This window comes from Bombus huntii, unplaced genomic scaffold (assembly GCF_024542735.1).
Source record: "Bombus huntii isolate Logan2020A unplaced genomic scaffold, iyBomHunt1.1 ctg00000082.1, whole genome shotgun sequence".
NCBI lineage: Eukaryota > Metazoa > Arthropoda > Insecta > Hymenoptera > Apidae > Bombus > Bombus huntii.
In genome coordinates, this window is record NW_026099337.1 from 77,314 (window position 1) to 103,554 (window position 26,241).

Consider the following 26,241-nt stretch of genomic DNA (forward strand, 5'->3'; position numbering starts at 1 on the left):
GTGGTTCTTGCTGCAGCAGAAGAGTATTATTATCTAATTTTAATGTTTTATTGGAGAGTTCGAATCGATATTGATTTAAACCGGGTAAGCCTAATATGCCGTCTTCTATGATAGGGAAATTATCATCTACTAAGGAAAATTCTATCTCTTTGTTGAATAAATTTAGTTTAATTTTGGAATTGGATTCGTATTTGGAATGTTCCATGGAGAATTTCTATGTGTCTGGTATTATTGTCCTTCCTGGGTAGCATCCTCGTTTAAGCAAGTTGATTCCTGCTCCCGAGTCAACGAAAAATCGCAATCCTCGTCGTCCTGGTAATTGTAGTCGTATTGTGGATAATCTTCCTGAGGTAGCATTGTTAATTCTGATTGTTCTTGAATGTGGTTTATTCCTGGAGGGGCTTTTGTTTGAGGCGGTATTCGAAAATTTTGGCATTGATTGGCAAGGTGTCCCAATCGATCGCATTTGAAACATTTCGTTTGTGGCCTTTCGTTTAATGGTCGATTTTCAAGCTTTGTAAAATTATTCATTCTTGGTAGAATGTTTTGTGTGGGTGGAGTTTTGTTATTCATGTTACTTGTAATCGTGAAGCGGTTACCTACTGGACGAGACGTCTGGTTACGATAAGATGGTGGAGTGGTTGTTTGTCGTGTCATCCGTCTGCGAGCGTTGTCTTCGCGAAAGTATTTTTCCACGTCCATTGCCTTTTTTTCTGCATCGATGATGTTTGGGGGGGGGGGGGATTAGCCAATAGCACGTGTCCTATTTCTGAACGAAGGCCTCTTACATAGTCAATCACAGAAACCATGTATAGTCGATCGTTCATCGCTCATCGAGTTAGTTCGTCTTTATATTCATTGGTAATGCTGTATTGAAGTTTGTTGAAAACACGTCGAAATCTAATGTTATAATTTTGCACGCTTTCGGTTATTCCTTGCTTTATCACTCTTAACTGATCTTGGTGTTCTCTTACTGATGCTTGAGTAGCTACGTTACGTCTTAATCCTTCGTACAGAGTTTCGAATTCGTTAATATGGATATTGCGGATTGTCATTGCGGCTTTTCCTACAATTTTCTCTATTTTGATCATTTTTAATAATAACGTTTGTTCGCTACACATCATTCTCATTTCTTTTATTTCACGAATAAAATCTTCTACACTTATATCGTTTTCTCCGTTTAGTATCGGAGATACTAAACAGCTTTTAGATTTCCAGAGTTTCCAGCTGTTGAATTGGATGGTTGGACATATGTTGGTGGCTTTTGTGGCATAGGTGGAGGTGGATTAGTATCGTGTTTTAATACTGATATATTATCGTCATCGTCAGTCATCATAGAACCGAATTCAGTTGATTTTACGTTTATTTGTGGTAGTTTAACACGAGAGAGGTTTCTACTTAATATTTCCATTTCGTTAGCGCGTTTTCTATTTTCTTCGTTCGCTAATTTTAAAGCATTCTTTATTTCGTTAAATTGTTGTCGAAATTCTTCGTTCTGTCTCTGTATTAAGTCTAAAATTGCTCTGGTAGAGGAATCGAGTGTTCCCGTTTTATTTTGAACTCCACTTGTAGAGGGTAAACTTGTCTCGGCTTTTGTGTCTTTCTTGTTCATATTGTCTCTTCGCTAGAGTTACTAGAGAAACTAACTTTTCGCGTTCTATATTGTTTAAAAGAATTCCGACTTTTCTCACCTTGATACGTAAGTTCGTAGAATGAGGTTCCCTTGCGGTGTTTTCCTCTGTGGCGCGTTCAAATGCGTTTGAGTGTCAAACTCGTTCTGTTGATTTGTTCTATGCTGACAGTGGCCCCGTTAATTTGGTCCACCGTGGTAAATTATTGACAGCAAAGTTCATAACACAAGTAGTTCGAATCCTTCGATCTTCAATAATGTCCGTAGACCGAAATCGTAACTTCGTTTACACTGAAGCGAATGGATCCTGGCAGGATCGCCAAAATGTCACGTAAAAATAATGGGAAAATAATAATAAAAAAATGTTGGGTTCTTGAACCAGAGTTCGAGGTACCTTTATTTTATAATAGGATTACAAGTGTGCGATTTGACCGTTACCGAAAGACTGAAAGACTCGATCAAGACACAGCCCTTCTAGATGTTCGTTTATCTTATGCCTATGTGCCGAATTCATATTCCTTTGTTTTGGGAGTCGGTGTCGTGTGCAAGGCTGTTCAGGTTTCCTGAGTCTGTTGGAGATATTTGTTGACGTTACATGTACGTCAAGACTGTGTAAGTGTCACGAGGCAAAACAATAATATGAGTCGCTCTCGATTTGCATCGTTCTCTAACTCATGCGCCGCTACATACTTATATAGCTATTATTTCTTACAACCTAGCGTATGCAGTTGTGTATGGGGCCTTAAGTTCACTGTTTATAGATACTGCTAGGAATTAATCGAACGAATTCAACGCAGTCGCGTTTACAGAGTTCCGTATTATCGGAAATGCCGAATTCGCGTGGTTTCGCTTTGACGTTCGTCCACGTTGACGATTGTTCAAAGAACAACCGAGAGGCCTCCGCGTCGCAGCTACGAAAGACATCGAAGCCGCGACACCCTTCAGTGACTTCCCTATCTTTTCCTAAAACCAAGGATGACGCAACTCAGGCAATCGTTACAAGCGTTCGAACTTCACATTTTCTTACCATACTATCAACAAAAAATGAAAGCTGGTTTTCAATGAGTCATTATATAATTATATGTCGGAGATGAAAGAACACCGGAGCCTTTGGAATTTTAGATAATCCCGCAACATTCTAACCTAGAGTCTACTATAGCTGTAATTGAACAATTGTAGTTATTCAATCCGATTGTAATTGTTCTAGATTAGTGACGGTGAGCTTTGGCTCGAGGTGACAGTCTGTCGCCCAACGTAGCCGCGGTCAAGGGATAAACGCTTTGCCTAACAAAGGTATGGAGTAATTCTATAGCTCTCCTTAAAAGAAATATTCGTGGCGACACGCGACAGTAAACATTCCAACGGTTTCTGTCCCGTGGCTCGCCACACGCAGACCCTATTCTTCGAGTAAGATGATTGCCAGATGTCGATGCGTCTCCGCAGTACATGTTCGGCTAGCTGGAGGGCCCGTTATAAATCTTAAGGTTTAGTTAACTAAAGTCCTTCAAACAGACAAACAGTCTTTGTCCCAACTACGGGAAGATAGGGGAGACATATTTTTCAACGAGCGGCGTCTCCCACTAGCAACTTTCCCTCGAGGGCGGCTAACATCTTTTTCTAACCACCGATATGGAGATTGACCAATTAGCAGCAACGTCAATTTCCCTTACTTCCTAAACGAAGGCTTTCCTCGACGAATCCGATGATCTCGTGTCCTTAGACACACCCCATTATAGTTTTCCTCTGTGACATCGTCGGGACGGGACGGGCATTCTTTTACGCGCTCCCGTCGACCAAAGAGTAACGTCTTTACGCTCAGCAATTATTTTTACGAGTCAGACTTAGATTCAGCGAGAACGCCCATCTGTCATCCCGTTGGCCGCGGATTCGTTATTGAACCGGAGACCACTGTCACTAGTGTCGCGGACGTCTCACCGCCGTGGTAGATTGTCAAAACCTGTGTTATTCATACCTGTGTCAATAAATCGTATCTTCGTTACACCGCAACGATGGCTACCTTCAATGAAGACTCCTCAAACACCGACAACCCTATCCCCAATGTCATTCCGACATATATATCCACCGAAAATGCGCTCTTGTAGACAAACGCTCGATTCGCGTCATAGCTTTTAAAGCTTGTCGCATCTCAATCCGTTGGAAAAAATTTTTCCTGTAGCATATTTTATTTTTACGAACCAACAAGGTCTTTGTTTATTTCCTTCTTTTTTTTTGCTCCAATTTCCCCATTGTTTTTTCAAGGATAATATTTCAGAGCCACTAGTCAAGTTTATTGTAACAATAAACTTACGTTTCGGAAACATTTTGTGCTGTGAAACAGAATACACTAAAGTTTGAAGGTCACATCGATTTTCGAAAGTTTATAAATGGAGGTGTATGACAGTATCACCAGCTGTTGCTGTCCAAGTAACTCCAACATCGAAATACTACAACGATTCCAATCGAAAGCGCTAAGAGCCTTAATAGACGCACCTTGGTATGTTACCAACGAAACCATCCATCGCGACCTCAAGATACCTACAGTCAAAGAGGAAATAGCAAAATATAGCGACAGATATAGCAAAAGAGTCAAGAAACACCGAAACCCCCTAATCACTGGACTACTCGATACGACGGACCAGATTCGCAGGCTGAAGAGGCACTACTCGCTAGACCTAAACGTTAGATTCATTTAATTATCCAAATTAAGCATATGCACTTACTTATAATACTTATAAATTATACCTATCTATAATAAGTATTAACTTATTGTAAATAAACAGCCATGTCACTGCGCCACGCCGGAAAAATTACTGAAAATTCTCAACGCGAGAATTGATTGTAATTTCAACAAATAAATAAAAACAAAAAAAAAGCTGTTGCTGTCCCCAAGCGCCAAAATACGTTCTGACTACTATTTTATGTATCTCACAGAAGTATGTCTTCATTCATCATCTCCCATGCCATCCACCAACGTGTTCTTAACATGTTATCTCCTAGTAAAATATTGATGTTGAGTCAGATATCCAACTGAATAATCTTTTCGGTGTCTACTATAAGACATTTAAAACCAAGGCTCGTACACACGTGTGCTTATACGTCAGATGTAATACTTAACACGAAACCTGCTTATATTAATATTAAATTTATGCATAGTAGGATGTTCGACCTTTGTAAAAATGAAATTATAATACATACAGTTTCACCGTGGAAAAGTGAATCTTTCTAGCATGTCCACGCAAATGCAGCGGAGGGGAGGACTGTGCATGCACCAAACAACTTTACGTTCGTAATTTTTCACACAAATGTACAACTGTAGGGAAAAAATTATCTCTGATTTTTCGGATGTTAGGAATCGACAATATCGCATAACGGAATGCTGTGTTCTACGTATTCTATTTTTGTTACGAAAGTGGTACAAACGAAGTCCACGTAAGAATAGTACAACAAAATCGGTTGAGGTTAGGTTATCGTGCAGATATCGCGGCTTTTGCATTGGAAATCACGCAACTGCCAGTCTCGTCGTTCCTTGTAAACGAAAGAAAGGTATTGTAATCGGTCGGAATTAACATAAAACTCGTCGTTTCATGATAATACTGTGCATTCTGAATATGCTATGATTTGGTTTAAAATAATAAATAGTCCATTCTTGCATACTATTGCTCCAGCTTTACTTGTATTTTCGATATTGGTATAAATAGAAAGACAATTAATGTCGTTCGAGTCTATTTTCGGATCATTTATATTACGTTTAATCCATATAGTTATCATATGAGACATAGTATCGTAAAATTTGGAAGAATAAAACGTTCGTACAGGAAGTACATTTTATAAGAACTCCAACAAATCTGCGTGTGCACCTAAAATACAAACTGATAGTGATAGTGATTGTTCATAAGTTTATATACATTATCTAATGTCAATCGAAGGTATCAATTCTTTTTCTCCATAAGAGTACTTTTTCATTTATATGTGTTCAAAAATACATGTGTTCAACCGTGAAGCATATGTCACCTACAACGAAAAAGAGTTTTCCTATACTTAATATTTCCTTTATATACCTATGAAAGTCTATTCTTCGCGTAGTATGAAATTATGAATAAATCTGGAATATTGTTCAATCTGAAAAGAAAAATAACTTATTGACATCATTCATTGATACGAGATTCAGAATGTTTGTTTTGTCTTGCAGAAAAAGAAGGCAGCCCTCCCTTTCTTTTAATGTGAAATAGAAAGCGAAAATTTGAAAACAGATTTTTTGGAAATTTACTTGCAAATATCGTTTTCAATATCGTGATTTTCTTCCCAATGGTACTGTACTTTCAAATTTTCCAGTATCCCTCTAAAAACAAAAAGTCGAACCTCGTTATTGTTAACGTAGGCATTACAAGGAAGAGAAGTATTAGAAAGCAGCTCCTTTTTGTTATGGATTTCTTTATAATCATGTAAATAAGAAATTCCGGAAATTTTTTCCTAAAGAATTTAATTCTTGTGCTTTGATTGATAATTATTACACTACATACTAACTTTTCGCATACTGTTCGCGTCTAACAATTTCCTAATAATAACTACTTCAAAATAACATATGTTCTTGCACGAATTCAAAAGTACGTATGATACAATTACAATTGATTCTAAAATAATAATTATTTAAAGATATTAAGATACTAATTAAACGTTTCACTATATTTCAAAATCTGGAACAACAAATTTTTATTTATAAAAAATGAAACTGTGTTTATATATTCTTTGTCATGATGCTATTTCTTATTACCATGTCGACATTTTTTAAAATTCATTTTGTTATCTCTACGCAATATGAAAATTCATATACTGCTTAATATTTTTTACATATTATCCATCCACCGCATGATATCTCCTGAAAAATCAAAATATTAATGTTATATTATTACAATGCTTCTTAAATTTCAATTTTTGACAAATTTGAAATCCAATATATTTTGCACAATTATTATTTATCAAAAAATTCCAAGTTAGTAACTTTCTTTTCAAATGGCAAATAACATATACTTTGACTTACCTGTAAGTTTTTGTTCCTAATCATCATTTCCTCTTATAGAACATCATTATTGTTCTTATAATTACTACCAGTGTCATAGATATTGTAGTGGCTACAACTGAATTAATAGAAAATGATAAATAACTGTGTATAACACTAACACATAATTGTGTATAACAATGACAGATAACTTTTACTTACATATCAGTCGATAAGGGATTACTGTGATATCCTGTTGATGTTTCTTAAGGCACTTGATTAGGTGCGATACGGTATCATTCCTTATGGTATACTGTAGATAAGTATTTTAGAAAATAACAAGAATAAATCTAAATTATTCAGAGGTTCCAGTTTCGGCTTAGACATAAATACAGGACCATTTGCAAAGAAGAAAGGGTGCGTTTCTACAGCCTCGTTATAGTAACCATGAATACCAATCTCTGAATTACTGGTTACTAAACATAAATATCCTATAAAATTTAATATATTTCTTTAATTTTTAATACATACATGAGTTAGTAGTTCTAAATTATGAATCATCCTACCTGTGATATTACACTTTTCCTTATAATATCATCACTCGAGTGAACAACATTAAGATCATGTAAACCATGTCATCCTATCTTACTGTGAAGATACTTAGTTATGTTATCTAACATTATAAAAATATCATCAAATTCAAGTCCTTTTATTCACATCACATGGCCACGACGATCTGGTTCTTCGTTATATAATGTTCTAAAATTTGTCGTATATATAGGATGTACAAACCGTGATATCAAGGTATCAGTTCTTCCTTCCCAAGGGACAGTTTCATTAAAATTCTGATAGAATTAAAAATTAATTATTAATATTCTAACAATCATATATGTTAAATACATTATAGTCAACGATATATACCTGAGCGAATGTAGGGGTGATTCCTTGATAATTATAAATGTCATCAGCCCACATCATTGTGCCACTTCTTTGTACTCCAGCCTCTAGATTAACAGCCTAAACAAACATACGAAATTTTATAGAAGCTGTACAAAATATAGTATATATGCGCAATATTGAAGCGTTCAAGGGGATATAAAGGTAATGTACATCACATACACGTGTACTCTCATGCAACAAAATACAATTAGATTTAATAGTATAAGCTCTTTTATTCATCATAATAGATTGGAAATTTAAGTGTCTTACGAGGGTGAGTAAAAAGTTACCCGCTCTGTCGGTGTAGAATTTATTTTAAGCAATTGTCAAAAAAGACATACATCATTTTTTGACATAATCACTCGATTTCTGTATACACTTTGTCCATTTGCCGAAGGACCTTTATATTTTCTCATTAAAAAATGTTTTGGGCTGAGCTGCGAACCACGAATGCATCGTCGTCTTCACCTTTTCATCAGCTTTTTCGGCATCCATCTCGCACAAACTTTTTAAAATCCAAATCTGTCGTGTACTATTGCATAAGCAGAGCCGTGGCTGATTTGCAAATGATTTGCCACATTATCCACTGTCACTCGTCTATTCCATAGAGCATAAGTTCATGAGCACGTTCAATGTTGTCATCGTGGATGTGGACGGGCGTCCAGCTGTTTTTTCATAACACTTGTGCGATCTTCTTTGAACTTTTGTGCCCATTCAAACACACTTCGTGACAAAACACTTTCTCCATAATGTGCATTAAATCTTTGATAAATATAGGCATCAAACATAACCTCCGACCACAAGAAACGAATCACAGCATCCTGCACTGTTTTCCTGCAAATCACCATTGCAAAGCGCCATTACTCGCGCAACGGTCACAAACGAATTGACGTAACACAAAGAAACCTGCGCAGCAGCACTGAACAGATATTGACGTCATACGAAGAGTGCAGATGGATCAATACGGTCGACAGAAGTTTTAACTATCTGGAGTGCGGATAAATTTTTACTGAGAGTCGTATAGGAATCTATAATCTGTAAGTACACCTTTGGCTGAATGGAAATTTCTCTTACATATAGTCAAAAATGCAGAAACTGTGTATTGAATTGGAAAGTGATAAAAAATAAGTGAAGTTTCGAGGTTGCATGTGATTGCATGAGTACACAGGACGTTTTTAGCGAATAAAAAATAATTTTGAAAGACACGAGACTTATCTTGTATTTTATGCACTCTCTGTGTCCGAATTTCCAGAAGCTCTCTATCTTATGAAGTGTTTTAGATTAGCCGGAAAATTTTGTACGTACATACAAGAAGTATACGATCTAAGTGGAATATTCCATTATTCTCTTGATACAAAAGAAACGAAATTTACAGAACTTCTCAGAAAGTTGGTTTATTATTACCAAATTAATAGAATTAATATACGTTTATCATCTTTACATACCTAAGTTGTGGAGGTTTATCGTGCGTAAAAAATTAGTGTCGTTTCAAAGTTACATTTCGTACATTTTAAGCCTATAATTTGTAACGTACAAAACAATGTAAATTTGAGCTGTTTCTTATCTCCACAATAAGAAAATCCAACTTTACGTTTTTTACACAATGATATTTATGGAACAGTAATATCATATTATTGCATCGCTTGGAGAATGAAGTCAAGGTACGATGTGACCCTAGTGTAAACGCTGGGATACCCAGCTGTGCCGCACTTATAAGCATAAGACACAATACCTATTAAATACGAGGTTAATTCATGTTGTATCAGCAGTGATCCGCCGCGGTCAGCCTGAAAGGATCGTTAAATTTTTAATCAAAGATACTGAAATATATCGATCGAATTGTATTGAAATTATACTTATATACAGTAATAATCTTCTATTGATTTGTGTATTGAAATACTCCAATTTATAACGTACATGTTATATGTATTTTGAGCAAAACTAAGATTAGAGGAAATTAGATTAAATACCATAACGAGGTGTGAGAAGTGGGCAAAACTATTAAATTGTGTTTATCTATTATTTTTAATGTTTAAGACGTCGATTTGATGTTAATTCGAATCGACGTGTCTTCAGATACCGTATAGTTTGTAGTAACTCTGTAACTTAATTACCGTACAAGAATCCTCTCCACCCTGAGCATGTTCGGCGCATATTATACCATCAGTGATATCAGGTGCATTAGGAAATTTGGAATAAGCTATTTTGCATTCGGCGTTCTTAATCACTGGCATTTGTACTTCCATTAATGCATTACGTCGTGGTCGTCCTACGAAGAAAATAAGAAAGATATTTAAGACTGGAACTATTTAATTTTATTATAAAATTGATATCACTTACTATATCTTAATGCTCCCGATCCAGCAACAAGGGGGTTATAGCCGACGAAGTTGCTCTTTCGTAGGGGCTCTTTCGTACAAATGGGATATACGTACCCTGAAAAATAAAAAAATAAATGAAAATGCAGGAAACTAATGACCAAAAGTATGAGAAAGAATTATACACGCTTTATGACACAATATATGTGTACAGTAAGAAATTTCAGGATATGATACTTCAGTAATACTCAATAGCATATATATATATATATATATATATATATATTTGAGGACTTACTCGAAAATGGCACCTCCTCCACCAATCTAAGAATGGCAATATTATGATTGTGTATGTTTTCTATTCCATCCATATGTGCACAATGTGCTGCGGTCAAAACATGCCTAGCCGATATCAGGGAACCTCCGCACTTCCATAGTGGTTTGTCTGGGTTTCGGGGATTACGAAAACCTAATGCAGCGATTCATGGCCAAGCGCCTAAAATGCAATAGTCATAGTTGTGAATATACATAATTTTTTCTCACATAACGAGTAACAACGATTATTACCTATTCGAAATTCGATCATACAGCAGACGATAAGTACATACGTACAAATACTCTGAAACAGAGATTTGATAAAGACAGAAATTAAATTTTTATTCCAGTGGAATACAAATTATTAAATAATTCTATATAATTTCTATTTGAACTATACTGAACTATAAAGTTCAAACGTGTAATTTCTGCCCTAACAGTTTTTGATCTCTATCCATATTATTACTCCTATATCAATTTTTTATTTCAAGCAAAAAGATACTCTTCCTAACATGAAGTAAAAGAAAGAAATAATTCAAGTTAATAAGTAAAGTTACTACCGATAAAATCATAGCATTATTATTTAGTCTAATTGAAATGTACATTGATGTGCTGTTTAATGCCTTTAAAGTTCATTCTTTGCAGTAAATGGCTTATTATTAATCGGAAAGAAAGACATAAAACGTACCAAGTTCAGCTGGTTTACCATCGACCACCCTGGTATGAGAGACGTTGCTAAAACCTCAGTATGGTGGTCGCAAAGCCTTATACTTATACACAGTTTTTATTAAAATTTCTCTCTTCTCTTTGTTTGGATCGTTCGGACAGCAAACGATCGTAACATTGCCCTGGTATCTGCACACTGATCGTCTATAAAAATCGGTGGCTGTACGGTACTGTATCTGCCATATTTCTTGCAGAGGTTTACATTTTCTGTAGTCAAGGCACCTGCCTTCTTGATTGTCCGGTGTGGTACATTCTGGATCAAACAATTTTAAAACATTTATACAGTTCAAAGATGCGTAAGAAAGCGACACCGATTACTCAACTTTCGAAGTAAAAAGCCGATCGAGTCCACCGGATTGCCCTACAGACACGTATTAATCCGTAAGAGTTAGTCATCATGTTGATAATAATTATCTAAAGAAACTTTTCACGTGAAAATATAAAATTTTAATTGATTAGATATTGTGTTAGCCATACTTAAGAAAGAAAATGAAAATGAATGAAATGAAAGAAAAGGACTACCTTCAACCTCATTTTTTAAATAAACACTTTGTCAGTTTTGCGGTAAATAAGTTCTTAGGAATTCAGGACAGTTTTTAGTGAATCATTTTGTTTCGACCGTTCGCGGAGAGACGCGATCGCGAGATAGCACGTCAACGAGAGTTGTAATTTCCCGTTACGATTAAATAATCGACGCCACGAACTGATCAGTTCAGTAGTTCAATGAAATTCCACAGAATTAACACAAATAAATTAATGTTTATTTCAACAACTTATTAACTAGAAAGATATAAATGGAACAAAAAAAATGTAACTGCGTTTTGGTTGATAAGTAATGCGCGACATACCACCTGTGTTGACGGTTCGACTTCTCGAAAAGTTCTGAACGCCTTTCGATTTTTTTCGTTTTTTCTGGAAGGCGACCCCCACTACGTTCGGATCACGCCACATTCTTTTACGCGAGGTAAAATAACGACCACGAGTCGACGTTTCTGGAAGTCGCCCTGCTTAATGAATCATGCGCTTGCCACTACAATGTTTGTTTGCCGGGCAGACGCGACGGTCCGTCTGCGACATTATAGTGCCGCGATCGATAGTTAAGAATATGACCTATGGTAAGCCGCATGGCGTAACATTCTCCCCCCGTTGAGAGGGTACCGATCAAACTAGCGAGGTGTGGTTGAAGTTCCCATCTTATTTCGTCTCGGTGGCTAGTTGTTCGGGTTTCTCGAGATCGGGTTGAATTGGCAGTGGGACAAGCCTTTTGACGCCCCGATCCAAAATGCTTTTTGCCGTCTGAACTGTAGCTGTCCGGATGACACTGTCACGACCGGCATACTTCAAATCCGACGGACTGACGATAGAGATAAAGCACTCGGCGACAATGTATATCGCTGAAGTGCCTAATGAACCATCAACATCCCAACGGTCCTTCCACCGAAGGTTCTAGAAGAAAGAGCACGTGGCAACGGTCGCGGACGCCTAGCAAATGCATGGACGGTGGGGATGTTGAGGGATGACAAAAGAAAGTAATCGGATCCGATCGAAAGTAAAATCATAAGAGTCAGTCTTAAAAAGTCACGCCCAGAGTTCGGAAGTAGATTGTAAAGTGTATTGATGTTAGAAAAAAAATAAAGTTTTCTTTTTTTTATTTTTTACCTCAAATTCCTTTTTTATTTTGTTATTTTACGTGACAACACCATCGGCGCCTGGATGAACTCGGCCCAGAGGCCAATGCATGGAGGGAACGTTGTCCTCTCTGAGGATGACGATTGTGCCCTTTTGGATGCTGTGTCCACCCTTGCTCCATTTATTGCGGTTGGTTAGCTCGTTCAAATACTCCTTATGCCAGCGGTTCCAAAAATGTTGTTTAAGCTGTTGGATATGCTGCCATTTGGAGAGTCGGTTCGATGGAATGTCTCTGAAATCTCGATCACGTAAGCACATTAATGAATCGCCAATGAGGAAATGTCCGGGAGTGAGGGCTAGGAGATCATTTGGATCGGTGGAGATAGGAGTTAGCGGGCGGGAATTGAGGACTGCTTCTATTTCTATGATAAGAGTATTACGGTGTTAAGCTCATATGTTTCTGTTTCTCCACTCGCGCTGCGCCATAATATCCTTTGATATTTCCGATCCTCTGGTCGTACGAGGAATTGCCGATACATTTTCTCGATCTCGCCAGTGAGTACGTACTGATGAGCGCGGAATCTAATTAATATACAAAATAAATTGTGAATTGATTCGAGAATATAGGATTTCCCCATTTTCATGATTATCGTGATTTTTGTATAAATATATTTTTGAAGATACTAATAATTAGGTACTTATAAATTAGTATTATCAATTATTTTGCATTTATAATTCCGCCTCTAGTATAAGTGTTAATTGAAAACTAACTTTATGTTTCAAAAAGTACTAGCAAAGTCGTTGAGTAACAAGCCACTGATGCTAACACAAATAGCATTGTCGTAATTAAATATTTCTAAATATTCATTTTTCATTTTGAACCTGTAGAAACAATTTATTATATATACTATTAGCTAAGTAATTGCATATTTAATTAAGTCGAAATATAAAACTTAGTTATTTTAATAATTTAAAAAATAAAAAACTGACAAACATTTCAATTTAATTTATGGTTGGAACAAAAGACATTTCATTAATTGAAATATTGTAACGCAGAGTACTTTCCAAAATACGCCGAGAGTATTCCTGATGGTGAAACGAGCGTTGCTTCATCGAACGCAGCTAAAGAAAACAACATCTATGTAGTTGGTGGTACGATGCCTGAAATAGAGGGCGATAAATTGTACAATACCTGTACTATTTGGGGTCCCGATGGAACTTTGATAGCAAAACACCGAAAGGTAAGTAATATATTCCTTTATGGCTTTGAATTTGAAAATATTGGGGCGAAGAAAGTGACTCTATCTAGGAATAATTTAGGAATATACATATGTACATACGTATACTATAACCAATTCTATAATTTACGGTTTATAAAATACGTTATGATACGGGAAACGCCCATTTTTGTTGTAATGTGTTTGTGTTGTATAAATTTTTCAAATACTTAAAATATTATTATACTTATTTTTTCTCCTTTTTAAACATTATTAAATGATAAGATTTTTTAATAAAAGAAAGTGATAAAAACGCTGTCAGTTATTAAATAAAAAATAATTAAAGTTTAGGAGTTGGTAACTTTGATATTAAATTACAAAAGTTGCAGCAATAGAATTAGCGACTACATTTTTATGTTATTAGGTACATCTATTCGACATCGACATTCCTAATAAGATTACTTTTCGAGAGAGTGATTCACTCAGTCCTGGTAACTCCCTAACGACGTTCGATGTGAAGGGCTGCAAAATAGGTATTGGCATTTGCTATGATATTAGATTCGAGGAAATGGCACGCATTTATCGGAACAAAGGTACAGTAACTTAATCGATCAATACTTAACTAGCAAAAAATTAAATATCTTTCTTAAATATATTCTATATAAAATTAATATAATCTGTAACTCTGTATAAACAGAAGCTTAATTTAAAAAAACCAGTATATTTGCTGAAAATGAAACAAATAAAAGAATTAAAAGCACAATAAGAGGACTGTCCTCGCATATTCAGAAATGATGGAATGTGAACCGTGCAACTACGAAGTTAATTGGTATTCGGTAGCTTCATATTTCCTGCTTCTCTGGGTTAGGTTGCCAAATGCTGATATATCCAGCGGCATTCAATATGACCACTGGACCACTGCACTGGTCATTACTTCAGCGTTTCAGAGCGAATGATAATCAATTATACGTTGCCTGCATATCACCGGCTCGTGTTCCTTAAGCAAGTTACGTCGCATGGGGACATACACAGTTGACCAATCCCTGGGGAAAGATTCTTTACGATTTGGAAACTCAAGAGAATATGGCAGTCACCGATATCAAAAAAAAAAAAAAAAAAAAAAAAAAAAAAAAAAAAAAAAAAAAAAAACTGGCGAACCGTGTGTTACCACAACGAGACACGCGATGCTATTTGTCGCTTTAAATTGTGCCGCAACTCGTTTTTGAGATCTTTGCCAGGGGCGCGTTAAAACATGCTGAAAATATATTTCTGGCTTTTCTGGGGTTTAACTGAAATATGACAAATAACGTTGTAAAACATATGTACTTATGACTTACAGAGTAATTGAGTGTACAAAATATATAGTATACAAAATAGCCAGCGATTTAGGGCTTTAAAAGATCAAAAGGAAAGAAAAGGAAAGAAAAGAAGAAAGATAATATATTGTGGCAGTCTAAGTCGATCTAAGAAAATAGATAAAGGGAGGGAGGGGCAAAGCTAGTTAATCTGGAAAGAATCCAAGCGTCAATTTCAAGCATTTACAGAGAATCAAGCGGGCTGGTTAAAGTCGTGAGTTGAGCAATTATCCCGCGTTAGGTTCAATCAGGTTAGTCCCACGCGAAATTGATCCAACCATGCGAAAACGAGTGTATTCTGATTTCTGTCGCAGATACTTCTGGCTAGTGCAGTACCTACACGGTGGTTGTTGAAATAGCCGCTTCTCATCTATTTTCCCTAGCGCGGACATCATCCTTTGATCCCTTACGACTAACGAAGTTTTCTAAGATGTACGGCAGTTTGAGATTCTACTTGAAAATGATCATGATTGCGGTCTGTGTGTCGTCTGCTCTTCTTTTTGTCCTTCCGTTAAAGACTGGTAAGTTGATACTGATTAATTATGCGATCGAAACCCTATATAATGGCTACAAAAATGCCGCTAATATAATATTCCTTCTTTCTTGTATCTTCTTTCTTGTATCTTCTTTCTTGTATATATATCTTGTATATATATATATATATATATATATATATATATATATATATATATATATATATATATGTCGGGTCACGATTCGAATTTTGGGCGCGCGACGACTCTTCGTGTGGACTAGCCATCGTTTCACAAAGCCGAGATTTTATTTAGACATATATACAGGTCTATCACTAAGCTTAACAAATAATAAGTACAACTAATAATAAGTCTAACAAACACTAAGCCTAATGAATAATACGATCTACGAATAATTAAATTAAATAATACTATTAGCAATGTTTGAGTTCAAACGAATCCACGATCACCGGGATAACTCCTTACTAAGCGAAACTAACTTAGACGCAAATGCGATCGTCGAAAATGCTCGATGTATCACTGCGCCAAATACGATAAGGATAGGTTCGACAAAAACAAAGCTAAAATAGTTAGGTTCAACCTTGGCGATTTCGTGTTACGTAAAAACGAGGAAAGAAACCAGACGAAGTTAGATCCGAAATTCAGGGGTCCATTCGTAATAGCCGAGATTTTGGAAGGAGATAGATATACCCTAAAAACCTTAGACGGCAAACGATCATATAAGGACAGACACGACAGACTGAGAAAAATGCCAGAAGGTTGCGTCCCTGCTGAGTTAGACGTCTGCGGTGATGACAACGGCGGTGATAATAACGATGCAAGTACACTGACCTCAGAGGATCATTAACACTGCGTTGTGGTCATAGTAATACACCGAGTGGTTTTATGTGCTTTTGTTGTAACCCGTTGAGTGGGTTGATGTGTTTTTGTTGTAACCCGTTGAGTGGGTTGATGTGTTTTTGTTGTAACCCGTTGAATGGGTTGATGTGTTTTTGTTGTAACCCGTTGAGTGGGTTGATGTGTTTTTGTTGTAACCCGTTGAGTGGGTTGATGTGTTTTTGTTGTAACCCGTTGAGTGGGTTGATGTGTTTTTGTTGTAACCCGTTGAGAGGGTTGATGTGTTTTTGTTGTAACCCGTTGAGTGGGCTTACGTGCTTTCTGGGTGTAATGCACCCAACGTGGCAATATGATCCAACAAACTGAGGTTCACCGGTGTACGAAATCGAAAATGATCTGTTGTGTCATTACGGTCTGGCTGGCGACTCACAGAACGCACCTAACACTTTGAATACAAATTATAACATTACAAATTCCTATTCTCTTTTATTTTTCTGTTGTCAAACCTCCGAACGAAACTTTGTTATTGCACTGGACCCTTGACTTACTTGGACATTTAGTTAAATCGCAAATAATGTCAGTTGTATCGAATCTAATGTAAGAAATACGATATTTTAGTTACACACGAGGACGTGTGATAGTCAGGATGGCCGTGTCGGAGATGAAAGAACACCGGAGCCTTTGGAATTTTGGATAATCCCGCAACATTGTAACCTAGAGTCTACTATAGCTGTAATTGAACAATTGTAGTTATTCAACCCGATTGTAATTATTCGAGAATTGTGATAATGAGCTTGGGTTCGAGGCGACAGTCAGTCGCCGAACGTAGCCGCGGTCACGGGATGAACGCTTTGCCTAACAAAGGTATGAAGTAATTCTATAGCTCTCCTTAAAAGAAATATTTGTGGCGACACGCGACAGTAAACATTCCAACGGTTTCTGTCCCGTGGCTCGCCACGTGCAGACCCTATTCTTCGAGTAAGATGATTGCCAGATGTCGATGCGTCTCCGCAGTACATGTTCGGCTAGCCCGAGGGCCCGTTATAAATCTTAAGGTTTAGTTAACTAAAGTCCTTCAAACAGACAAACAGTCTTTGTCCCAACTACGGGAAGATAGGGAAGACATATTTTTCAACGAGCGGCGTCTCCCACTAGCAACTTTCCCTCGAGGGCGGCTAGCATCCTTTTCTAACCACCGATATGGAGATTAACCAATTAGCAGCAACACTTTCTGAACGAAGGCTTTTCTCGACGAATCCGATGATCTCGTATCCTTAGACACACCCCGTTATAGTTTTCCTGTGTGGCATCATCGGGACGGGAAAGGCTTTCTCGCTCGCGATCTCATCGATCCAAGAGTAACGCCTTCGCGATCAGTGATTATTCTCAGACTTAGACTTTGTGAGTACGTTCTGTTGTCATCCCGTTGACCGCGGATTCGTTATTGAACCTAGGATCATTGTCATTAGTATCTCGAGCACCTAACTACCGCGGTTACTTGTCCGGTTCTATAATAATCGTATTTGCACTAGTCAATGTCTTCTCCATTGCATAACGACAACGTGTAACCCAAACGAAGATTCGTTTCACGCCCCTAACCCTAATTCTAATGTAAACCCGATATATATATATATATATATATATATATGTATGTATAAGATTTATAAAATGAATGCTCGGTAAAATGTCTGTGATAAATAATAGCAATTAAAATGGAAAAATTTTTAATTGCATTGCTTCGACTATACATATACATATACTTAATGTGACTTACTTTGTATGAGAAAAATTCTGTTTGCCAATTCGATATCGAGAGCTGATAATGCTAACATACGATGAAACGATAACAGAAGAATCCGAATATTCAGAACTTTTCACGATATATGTTAAATAATATTATGAAATAAATTAAATAATTACCCCGCATTGCTTCCAGCGTACGTGTTCACGATTCTCGGCGAAACCGAATATGGCAGCAGGAAATCAACCAATCACAACTTCGGAAGAAAGTAAAGCGCGGGAAGAAATCGCGGCATCCAGCTTCCTGCGAATCTATTCTCGATCTCGATGTAAGCAGTAATCTTTCGATAATCGTTTTGCAAAATGGCGTGTCTTAAACGAAGTGTATAGTAAAATTCGTATTTGAGAGACGCATAAATAAACGATATCAGGCTATTTCCCGCGAGAAATTCACGTTCGGTTGCAACATAACATGTCACGTATGTATTTTCGTCGAAAACTGATTTCGAGGGACGTGTATATGTGCGTATCAAGTTACTTGGCGAAAGTTCAACGACAGACTGTGACTTTAAAACAGTATGTATGCCTATGTTTGTTGTCCGAGAATTGGAAGAATCTGTCATGTTTTGTTTACGTCGGCTGTAATGGAGTGGTGTTTTTGTCTTGTGGTAACTGAATGTCTCAAACAACAAACTCGAGATTTCAATCGATCTTCGAAAAGAAGTCATACCCATTGGCCTTGGGTGAGTTGTGATTTCATTAACTTTTTAATTCATAATTGATAACATAAGGTTATTGTAAGACCGATGAAAATATGGATAGCAACCAATTGCAATTGAATATCTGGCCTGTCTTGCACTATTGAAATTTTGCAAGTCACTAAAGTTACCAGCATTAATATGTTCCCTTGCACAAGTTTGACGATAAAACAAATGAAATTTTACTATTTGCAAGTTATTTGATTATTGTATTTAACGAAAAATTATAAAATCATAAAATAGAATTCTATATAACCTGTAAATCGTAACTTGTCAATCTACTAGTACATATATTATAAATTGGTAAACTTTTGTGTGTGGGGGAGGGGGTGCTAGATGTAACACTGATACGACATTTTGAAAAAATATTTAATTATAATCATGAAAGGCGTTATTGAAATATTGAGTTTTTATTAATGTTCCTTGCAACTTCGAGTTTGCGTACTATATTTAAAATGTACATAAGATATAAAGTATATTGACAAGTAACAGTCACAAAATTGTTTCAAATGAGGATAATCATCCTAATATCAACTTATCAATTGTGATCTGATAAACAAGAATTCAAAATACAGTTAAACTGTGTTCTACATACAATAATCTTTTTCGGAGGAGATTTAAATATATGAACATATTGTGATATTTTGTCCATAATAACATGAATAATATAAAGTTTCGTATTACATATACTCTATTTTTTAATATATTCTGCATATCTCATTTTATGACAACAGACAAGCAAACTATATTCCCATTATAAGCTTCGCTCTAATTTCGCATCGTTTCACCTGAATATATCGTGAAATTTCATCCCGTCAAAATTTTGCGTCAATCTTTTTTATCTTAAAGGATTAAAGACAGTTGCAAAACGCCACGGTGTTTCGGGGTTTGTTTAAATTTCCGCCAAATGAAAAAGAAGTTTCGCGAAAAATGGTAGTTACTAACGGCACGTCTGGTTACAATTTTCGTTTACAATTCTTTTGGCGAGTAAATATGACGTACTGGGTCGATACTAAGTAGTCGGTTGTCCCTGAAATTTGAACTGTTGAGAACGAGGTAATAACAGGGCGACTGGTTTGTTGCTGTGTAACGTATACACGTTTCTGAATAGTTTTCTACTTTAAATGAAATTAACTGCTACCCGACGGAGTTTCGACGTAGCGATAAACACGCCACTGAAAAAAGCGACGAATGGGAATGGAAAATACGTAAAGATTTTTTTGACAAAATAAAGAATCATTTTGTCAGATTTCAAGAAGAGTTTGGGTAAATTCAATTTATGCTCTTTGCTACTTGACTTATGTTTATAACACTAAAAGTTATCTTTACAAGCAGCGAAGTGATTTAGTTTCATCCGTAGTTCGGTTGCTTCCAATTTTTTCATTTTCACATTGTGTAAATTTCGACCAATTGCGGGGAGACGTAATCGCGAGGAGAGACGTCAACGGGGGTCGTAAATCCCCGTTACGATTATAACAATCGACACCACGAATTGATCGATCCCCTGATTTCCGTTGAGATAATAGGGGTGATTGAGTTTGTATAACACTGTGATTCACAGAATTATAAATTATATATTTCCAACACTTAGATTACACTGACGTAGAGAAATAAATAGTTAACAACTTGTCGCATGAAGATGCGATAGATATGTACGCTAGAGCAGGGCTCTTATAATGGAAATTAATGTATTAATGGACTTAGCACTATAATATATTTAGGAGAGAAGATGTGTGTTCGACAACACCGAGAACCGACAAAAGATTTGCGTGAAGTATGCGACTCTCGCGCTATGTGTAGACTGCCGCGTTAGGCGTTAGTTTTTAGACTGTCTGTCGCTCTTTTTCTAATACGGAAGAAAAGTTCGGTGTGGGTGTGCCCCTGTGCCTAAAGAACGCGGATTCGTTGTTCCCACTTTCGTTAGAAAAAGTGAGGGCCACGAAGCGCGGTGTCGATTGGTCATGACCTGCACTACTGCTCGAAGGGATGAGTATCGAGTCTCCTACCATCGTGGTGGATAGATGACTGTGTGCGTGAGAAAAACCTAGCTTGTTTTATTACAGGGCTATTCGGATTTTCCTAATGGGTGCATACCCGCTTTCTCCGTGTTTTAAGTGCGACTAATAAACCCAAGGACCTCTCTAAAAACCGACTGTGTTTCGAGAATATTTTTAAGCTTTAGAAATTCTTCAAGACAAACGGATTGAAGACACATGGCGAAACAATACAGGGAAGTGAAAGTTATGGTGGGTCCTTAGGTTTATTGAGGGTCGAAGTGACGTTACGCAGGTCGGTTGTTGTCCGGTCGCGCGGGCTGGCGTGCAGATGTTTTAGGCGGCGTAACACATTGCGTATTACAATATTGATGTTAAAATATTATTATAGAAAAACATGTTAGCAACTTAATTTTCTATTTGTTCGTTTCTCTGTTTTCCTTATTCTGTTTTTGGATTTGTGGTGGATGATTTAAATAATGACGTGACGAGTTGATACTTGATATTGTCAAATATATTTAAAATTATTCTAAATACAGAATTAATCGCACGGGAGACAAAGATTTTGTAACGAATCCTAGCGGCTGCCATTTGTCGTTCACGCGCTGTTGCCGATACCGAATGCGCTAATGTCACGTAAAATAACAAAATAAAAAAAGAAATTTGAGGTGTAAATAAAAAAAAGAAACTTTATTTTTTTTCTAACAACAATTCACTTTACAATCCACTTCCAAACTCTAGGCGTGACTTTCCAAGACTGAAGCTCTTATGATTTGACTTTCGATCGAATCCGATTACTTTCTTTTGTCATCCCTCAACATCCCCACCATGCATTTGCATTTGCTAGGCGTCCGCGACCGTTGCCACGTGCTCTTTCTTCTAGAACCTTCGGCGGAAGGACCGTTGGGATGTTGATGGTTCATTAGACACTTCAGCGATATTGCCGCCGATTGTCGCCGAGTGCCGCCACATCTTTATCTCCATCGTCAGTCCATCGGATTTGAAGTATGCCGGTCGTGACACTAACATTGTGGCGTCAGAGACGATGCGTTTTGACTCGCGAAAGGCGTTTTCGGTTTGCTTCGACCACTCGATTCGCCGCGAACAGCTCGTACGTATCTTTGTTCGCGGATCCGCGTAGTTTGTTGCACGAGTATACGTTTATATTGACACCGGTGTTCACAAGAAAAGAGATCCTTGGTGCCCTGTCCGTCACGAAAATGCGATGGGATACTAAAGCCATCGCCACATGCCGCGTTTACGGACGGCTGGTCTCGTTTCACTGGGTCCAGTTGCAAGGGGCCCGGCACTTCCTTGCGCGGTCTCGAAAGGTCTCGTGGTAATAGCAGAGACCAGACTTCTGCGGTCTGTCCTTCGAACTTGATATCAATCTTGCCTTCCGTATGTAGAATAACGATGTGAGGTGGATAGTGGGTGAAGGTGCCCACAAGAAATACTCTTGATGTTCAACAAAAAAGTTAATTAAATTATTAACAATCAACAGTCAACAATTTATGATCAACAATTAACGACTAACGATTAACTGTCAACAACAATTAACGATTAACGATGAACGATCAAAAACAATTAACGATTAACGATGAACAACGATTAACGATTAACGATTAACTATCAAGAGTCAATAATCACGTATCTCTAATTGTGTTTGCTTCGCTATGACGCTTAACCTTTCGCACTCCGCAGCTCGGGGCAGAATGAATCTTTGATTCGAAACCAAATGGATTCTTTTCTTTGTTGCCCCTCGATATCTCCACTACGCACGCGTTTATTAGATGTCCGCAACGGTTGCCGCGTATGCATTCTTCCGAATATTCGGCGAAAGAACTGTAGGGATATCAATGGTACATTAGGCGTGTCGGCCTTACGCTTTGAAGGTATAGCGCTTTGTGTCGCGAAGCCGTTGGAAAGTTCCATGGTCGAGTGCCACCACAGATGCATGACGATTAGATACAAACGCTTCAAGTATTACAATTAATAGCTGATACAATTGCAACAAAACAGATGTCCTTTATGCAAGACTACTGAAATTACACAGCTACAATAAAATAAGGAATACGTCTGTACTATGGGAAACATAAATAAATATACACATAGTAGCTTATACAACATGTATGTGGAGGACGATTAAACGCGTTGTTGATTAATGACCAGACGAGTTGATACTTAGTGTAGTCAAATGTATTTAAAATTATTTGCAGTACAGAATTAGTCGTCGTTCGCTTAGTGTTGCTCGATATGTGTATACAAGGTAATGCTTACGTTCGTTCGATATTAATTCGCTATAAGAATGTTCGATACTAACTGTCTTAACGATCGTGTTCTTTTATTTATACTCGGGGGAGTATCGAAAACTTTAAATTCAACCTCGGTTGACGATTGCACGTAGCGGCAACATTGTTTTGCCCGGAGTTTGTTTATCGTTACGCTTTGCTTGTCACGTAAAAGTAATGGGAAAATAATAATAAAAAAATGTTGGGTTCTTGAACCAGAGTTCGAGATACCTCTATTCTATAATAGGATTACAAGTGTGCGATTAAACTGTTACCGAAAGACTGAAGCCTCGATCAAGAACCAGCCCTTCTAGATGTTCGTTTATCTTATGCCTACGTGCCGAATTCATAATCCTTTATTTTGGGAGTCGGTGTCGTGTGCAAGGCGGTTCAGGTTTCCTGAGTCGGTTGGACATATTTGTTGACGTTACATTCCCCCAGTGTTAGAGTGCGGCTGGTCCTCCAGACTCTTATTTTCGGTGTAGTGCCTCCTTTTGTATGCCCTTTTGGAATCTTACATGCCTTGCTTCGAGGATGACTGAATTGGTGTCTTCAGGTAATTCTCGTAATGGTTGTATTTCAGGTGTGGAATATGTGTTTAAAGGTGCGCTCTATTGGTCTCGAGATATTGCTTATACCTGTGTCTTTTTTTTTCTTTGGTTTTACAACATAATACGCGAATACATAATTTGGAAGGTAGGCATTTGCTTATAATATCGAATAATCCTATTTTGTTAAATATACATATGTTCCTAGTAATGCTAGATCAATATAACTAATAATTTATAAGACACTTAGTTCCTATTTCTTAAGACTTCTAATTCTATGTTCATAATTAAGAGAGTTTACTTCGTTGGAAATTTGATTGAGGTGCATTCTATACGATTATACATTATTAATGATTTTTGGAGCGTTTTCAATTTTTGTTAGGATTTCTTCTAGACTGTCAGTTAAGGGTAAAGCTATAGTTTTGAAATTTGTTTTGTAAGTTATATTGGTTTTTAAGTTATTGTTTTCATCAAAAAATTTATCTATATTTTTATTCATTAATTCTAAATTATCGTTATCCAGAGTTACAAATAGACTTCTAGAAATGGATCCAACAAAATTCAATGAGCCTCTTCGGTAACAAGTGTGTGTCATAAATTTAATATGCATGATTACATTGTCTAAATTTCTTTTGCGAGCGCGTGTAATCATTTCATTGGAATACGGGCATTCACTTTTAAAATGTTCTGTTAACATTAGTCTAAATCTTTTAATTTCGCTGAGTTTTGCATATATATCCTTAATGTCTAAACCTATAATTACGTTTACGGATTCGCTATATAAGTATGCATGAGCTAATTTTTCTTGATATATAGAACTACCATTAAGGGGTATAACGTTTAGCTTAGCTAACTATGAAGAAGGTGAAGATCGTCCTGGAAAGTAAGGTTTAATACGGTTACCATGTATTTTCCTAATCGAGTGATTTACTATTATTTCATAATAAGGGGTTTTTCACTTTTTCAATGGTGTATGGCCCTGGCCATTCAGTATCTATCTTGTGTTCTTTATGATCGTTATGAATTAATACTAAATGTCCTTCTTTAAAAATAGATTGAGGTTTGGCAATTTTAGAGAAGTTTCTAATAAATTTTCTATAGTATCCAGCTAGCCCAAGGAATGATTTTACATCTGTAGGATTTTTTGGTAGTTTGAAATTCTTTACTGCTTCTATCTTTTTAGGGTTAGGTTTTACTCCATCTGCTGTCACTACATGTCCTAGATATTCTAATTCGGGCTTTAAGAATTCACATTTATCTGGTTGTATTCTTAGACCTACTTTCCCGAGTCTTTGGAATATAATGACTAAGTTTTTAGTATGTTCTTCCATCGATTGCCCGAATATAATGATATCATCGAGATAAACGAAACAATGATTGTTAATCAAACCTCTTAACGTGGTATCCATCATTCTTTGAAAGGTAGCAGGTGCGTTCTTGAGCCCGAATGGCATTCTATTATAGTGGAAGTGTTCTTATGGTGTGCTAAATGTAGTGTATTTCTTTGAATTCTCGTCCATGGGTATTTGATGGAACCCTGAGGATAAGTCTAAAGAGGAGAAATATTTCTTATTTCCTAGCTGTGATAGTATATCGTTAATGTCAGGTAGTGGATACGCGTCTTGGTCTGTTAGTTCGTTTAACTTCCTAAAGTCAATCACTACTCGCCACTTTTGTTTCCCTGATGCGTCGATTTTCTTTGGAACGACCCAGACAGGAGAGTTATAGGGAGAGTCGGAGGGTTCTATAATCTCTTTGTTTAACATTTCAGTCATCTGTTTATTTATTTCGGTTTTATGATGTTCGGGAGGACGGTAGGATTTTACGTTGATGATCTTGTTACGTAGATGATACATTTACACTGTACACGTGAATGTGTGTGTAAGCGTCAGAGGGCGTCCAGGTCTCAGTAGAGACAAAAGACGATTGGAGGCTGTTAGGAGAATCTAGAGGAGGTGGTTGACAACAAGCGTGCGTGCAAGAAGGTTATCGAAGTCTTCAGAGTGTAATATATATATGTATAGCTGTTGTGTGCGAAATAAAGTAAACTATTTGTATTTTCGAATCCTCTCTATACCTTAACATGGTAGCAGAGCGTGGTTACTAGTTTTGCAAGCTATTTAGTGCGTGGTTTTTAGTCTTGCGAGTTTAGTAAGGGAAGAAACGTTCAAAGAATATAAAATAAAAGAAAAAATACTTCAAGCACGTAGGAACGCTTGAGTAAAGAATAGGAAATCAATTAAAATGGAGAGATCGGAAATTATGCTATCGATATTCGATGGTGAGGGTTACGGTATGTGGAAGAAAAGAATAACAATGTTTCTGAGATATAAAGAATGTGATATTGTTATAACTAGAGTGAAGACTGAAACAGACAATCCAGACTGGGATAAAAAGGATCTGAAGGCGATAAATATAATTTACAGTGCCTTCTCAAATAGACAATTAGAATAT

At 36.9% G+C, this 26,241-nt stretch overlaps 1 long non-coding RNA gene across 1 annotated transcript; it reads right to left on the bottom strand.

Moving 5' to 3' along the window:
• Window positions 1–6,128: 6,128 nt before the first annotated feature.
• On the bottom strand, window positions 6,129–7,619 carry LOC126876540 (uncharacterized). Its single transcript, XR_007694279.1, has 4 exons — window positions 7,193–7,619; window positions 6,849–7,117; window positions 6,669–6,765; window positions 6,129–6,506 (listed from the first exon to the last, which is right to left on the bottom strand). It is a non-coding gene; the product is annotated as an uncharacterized LOC126876540 (long non-coding RNA).
• Between the last annotated feature and the right edge of the window lie 18,622 nt (window positions 7,620–26,241).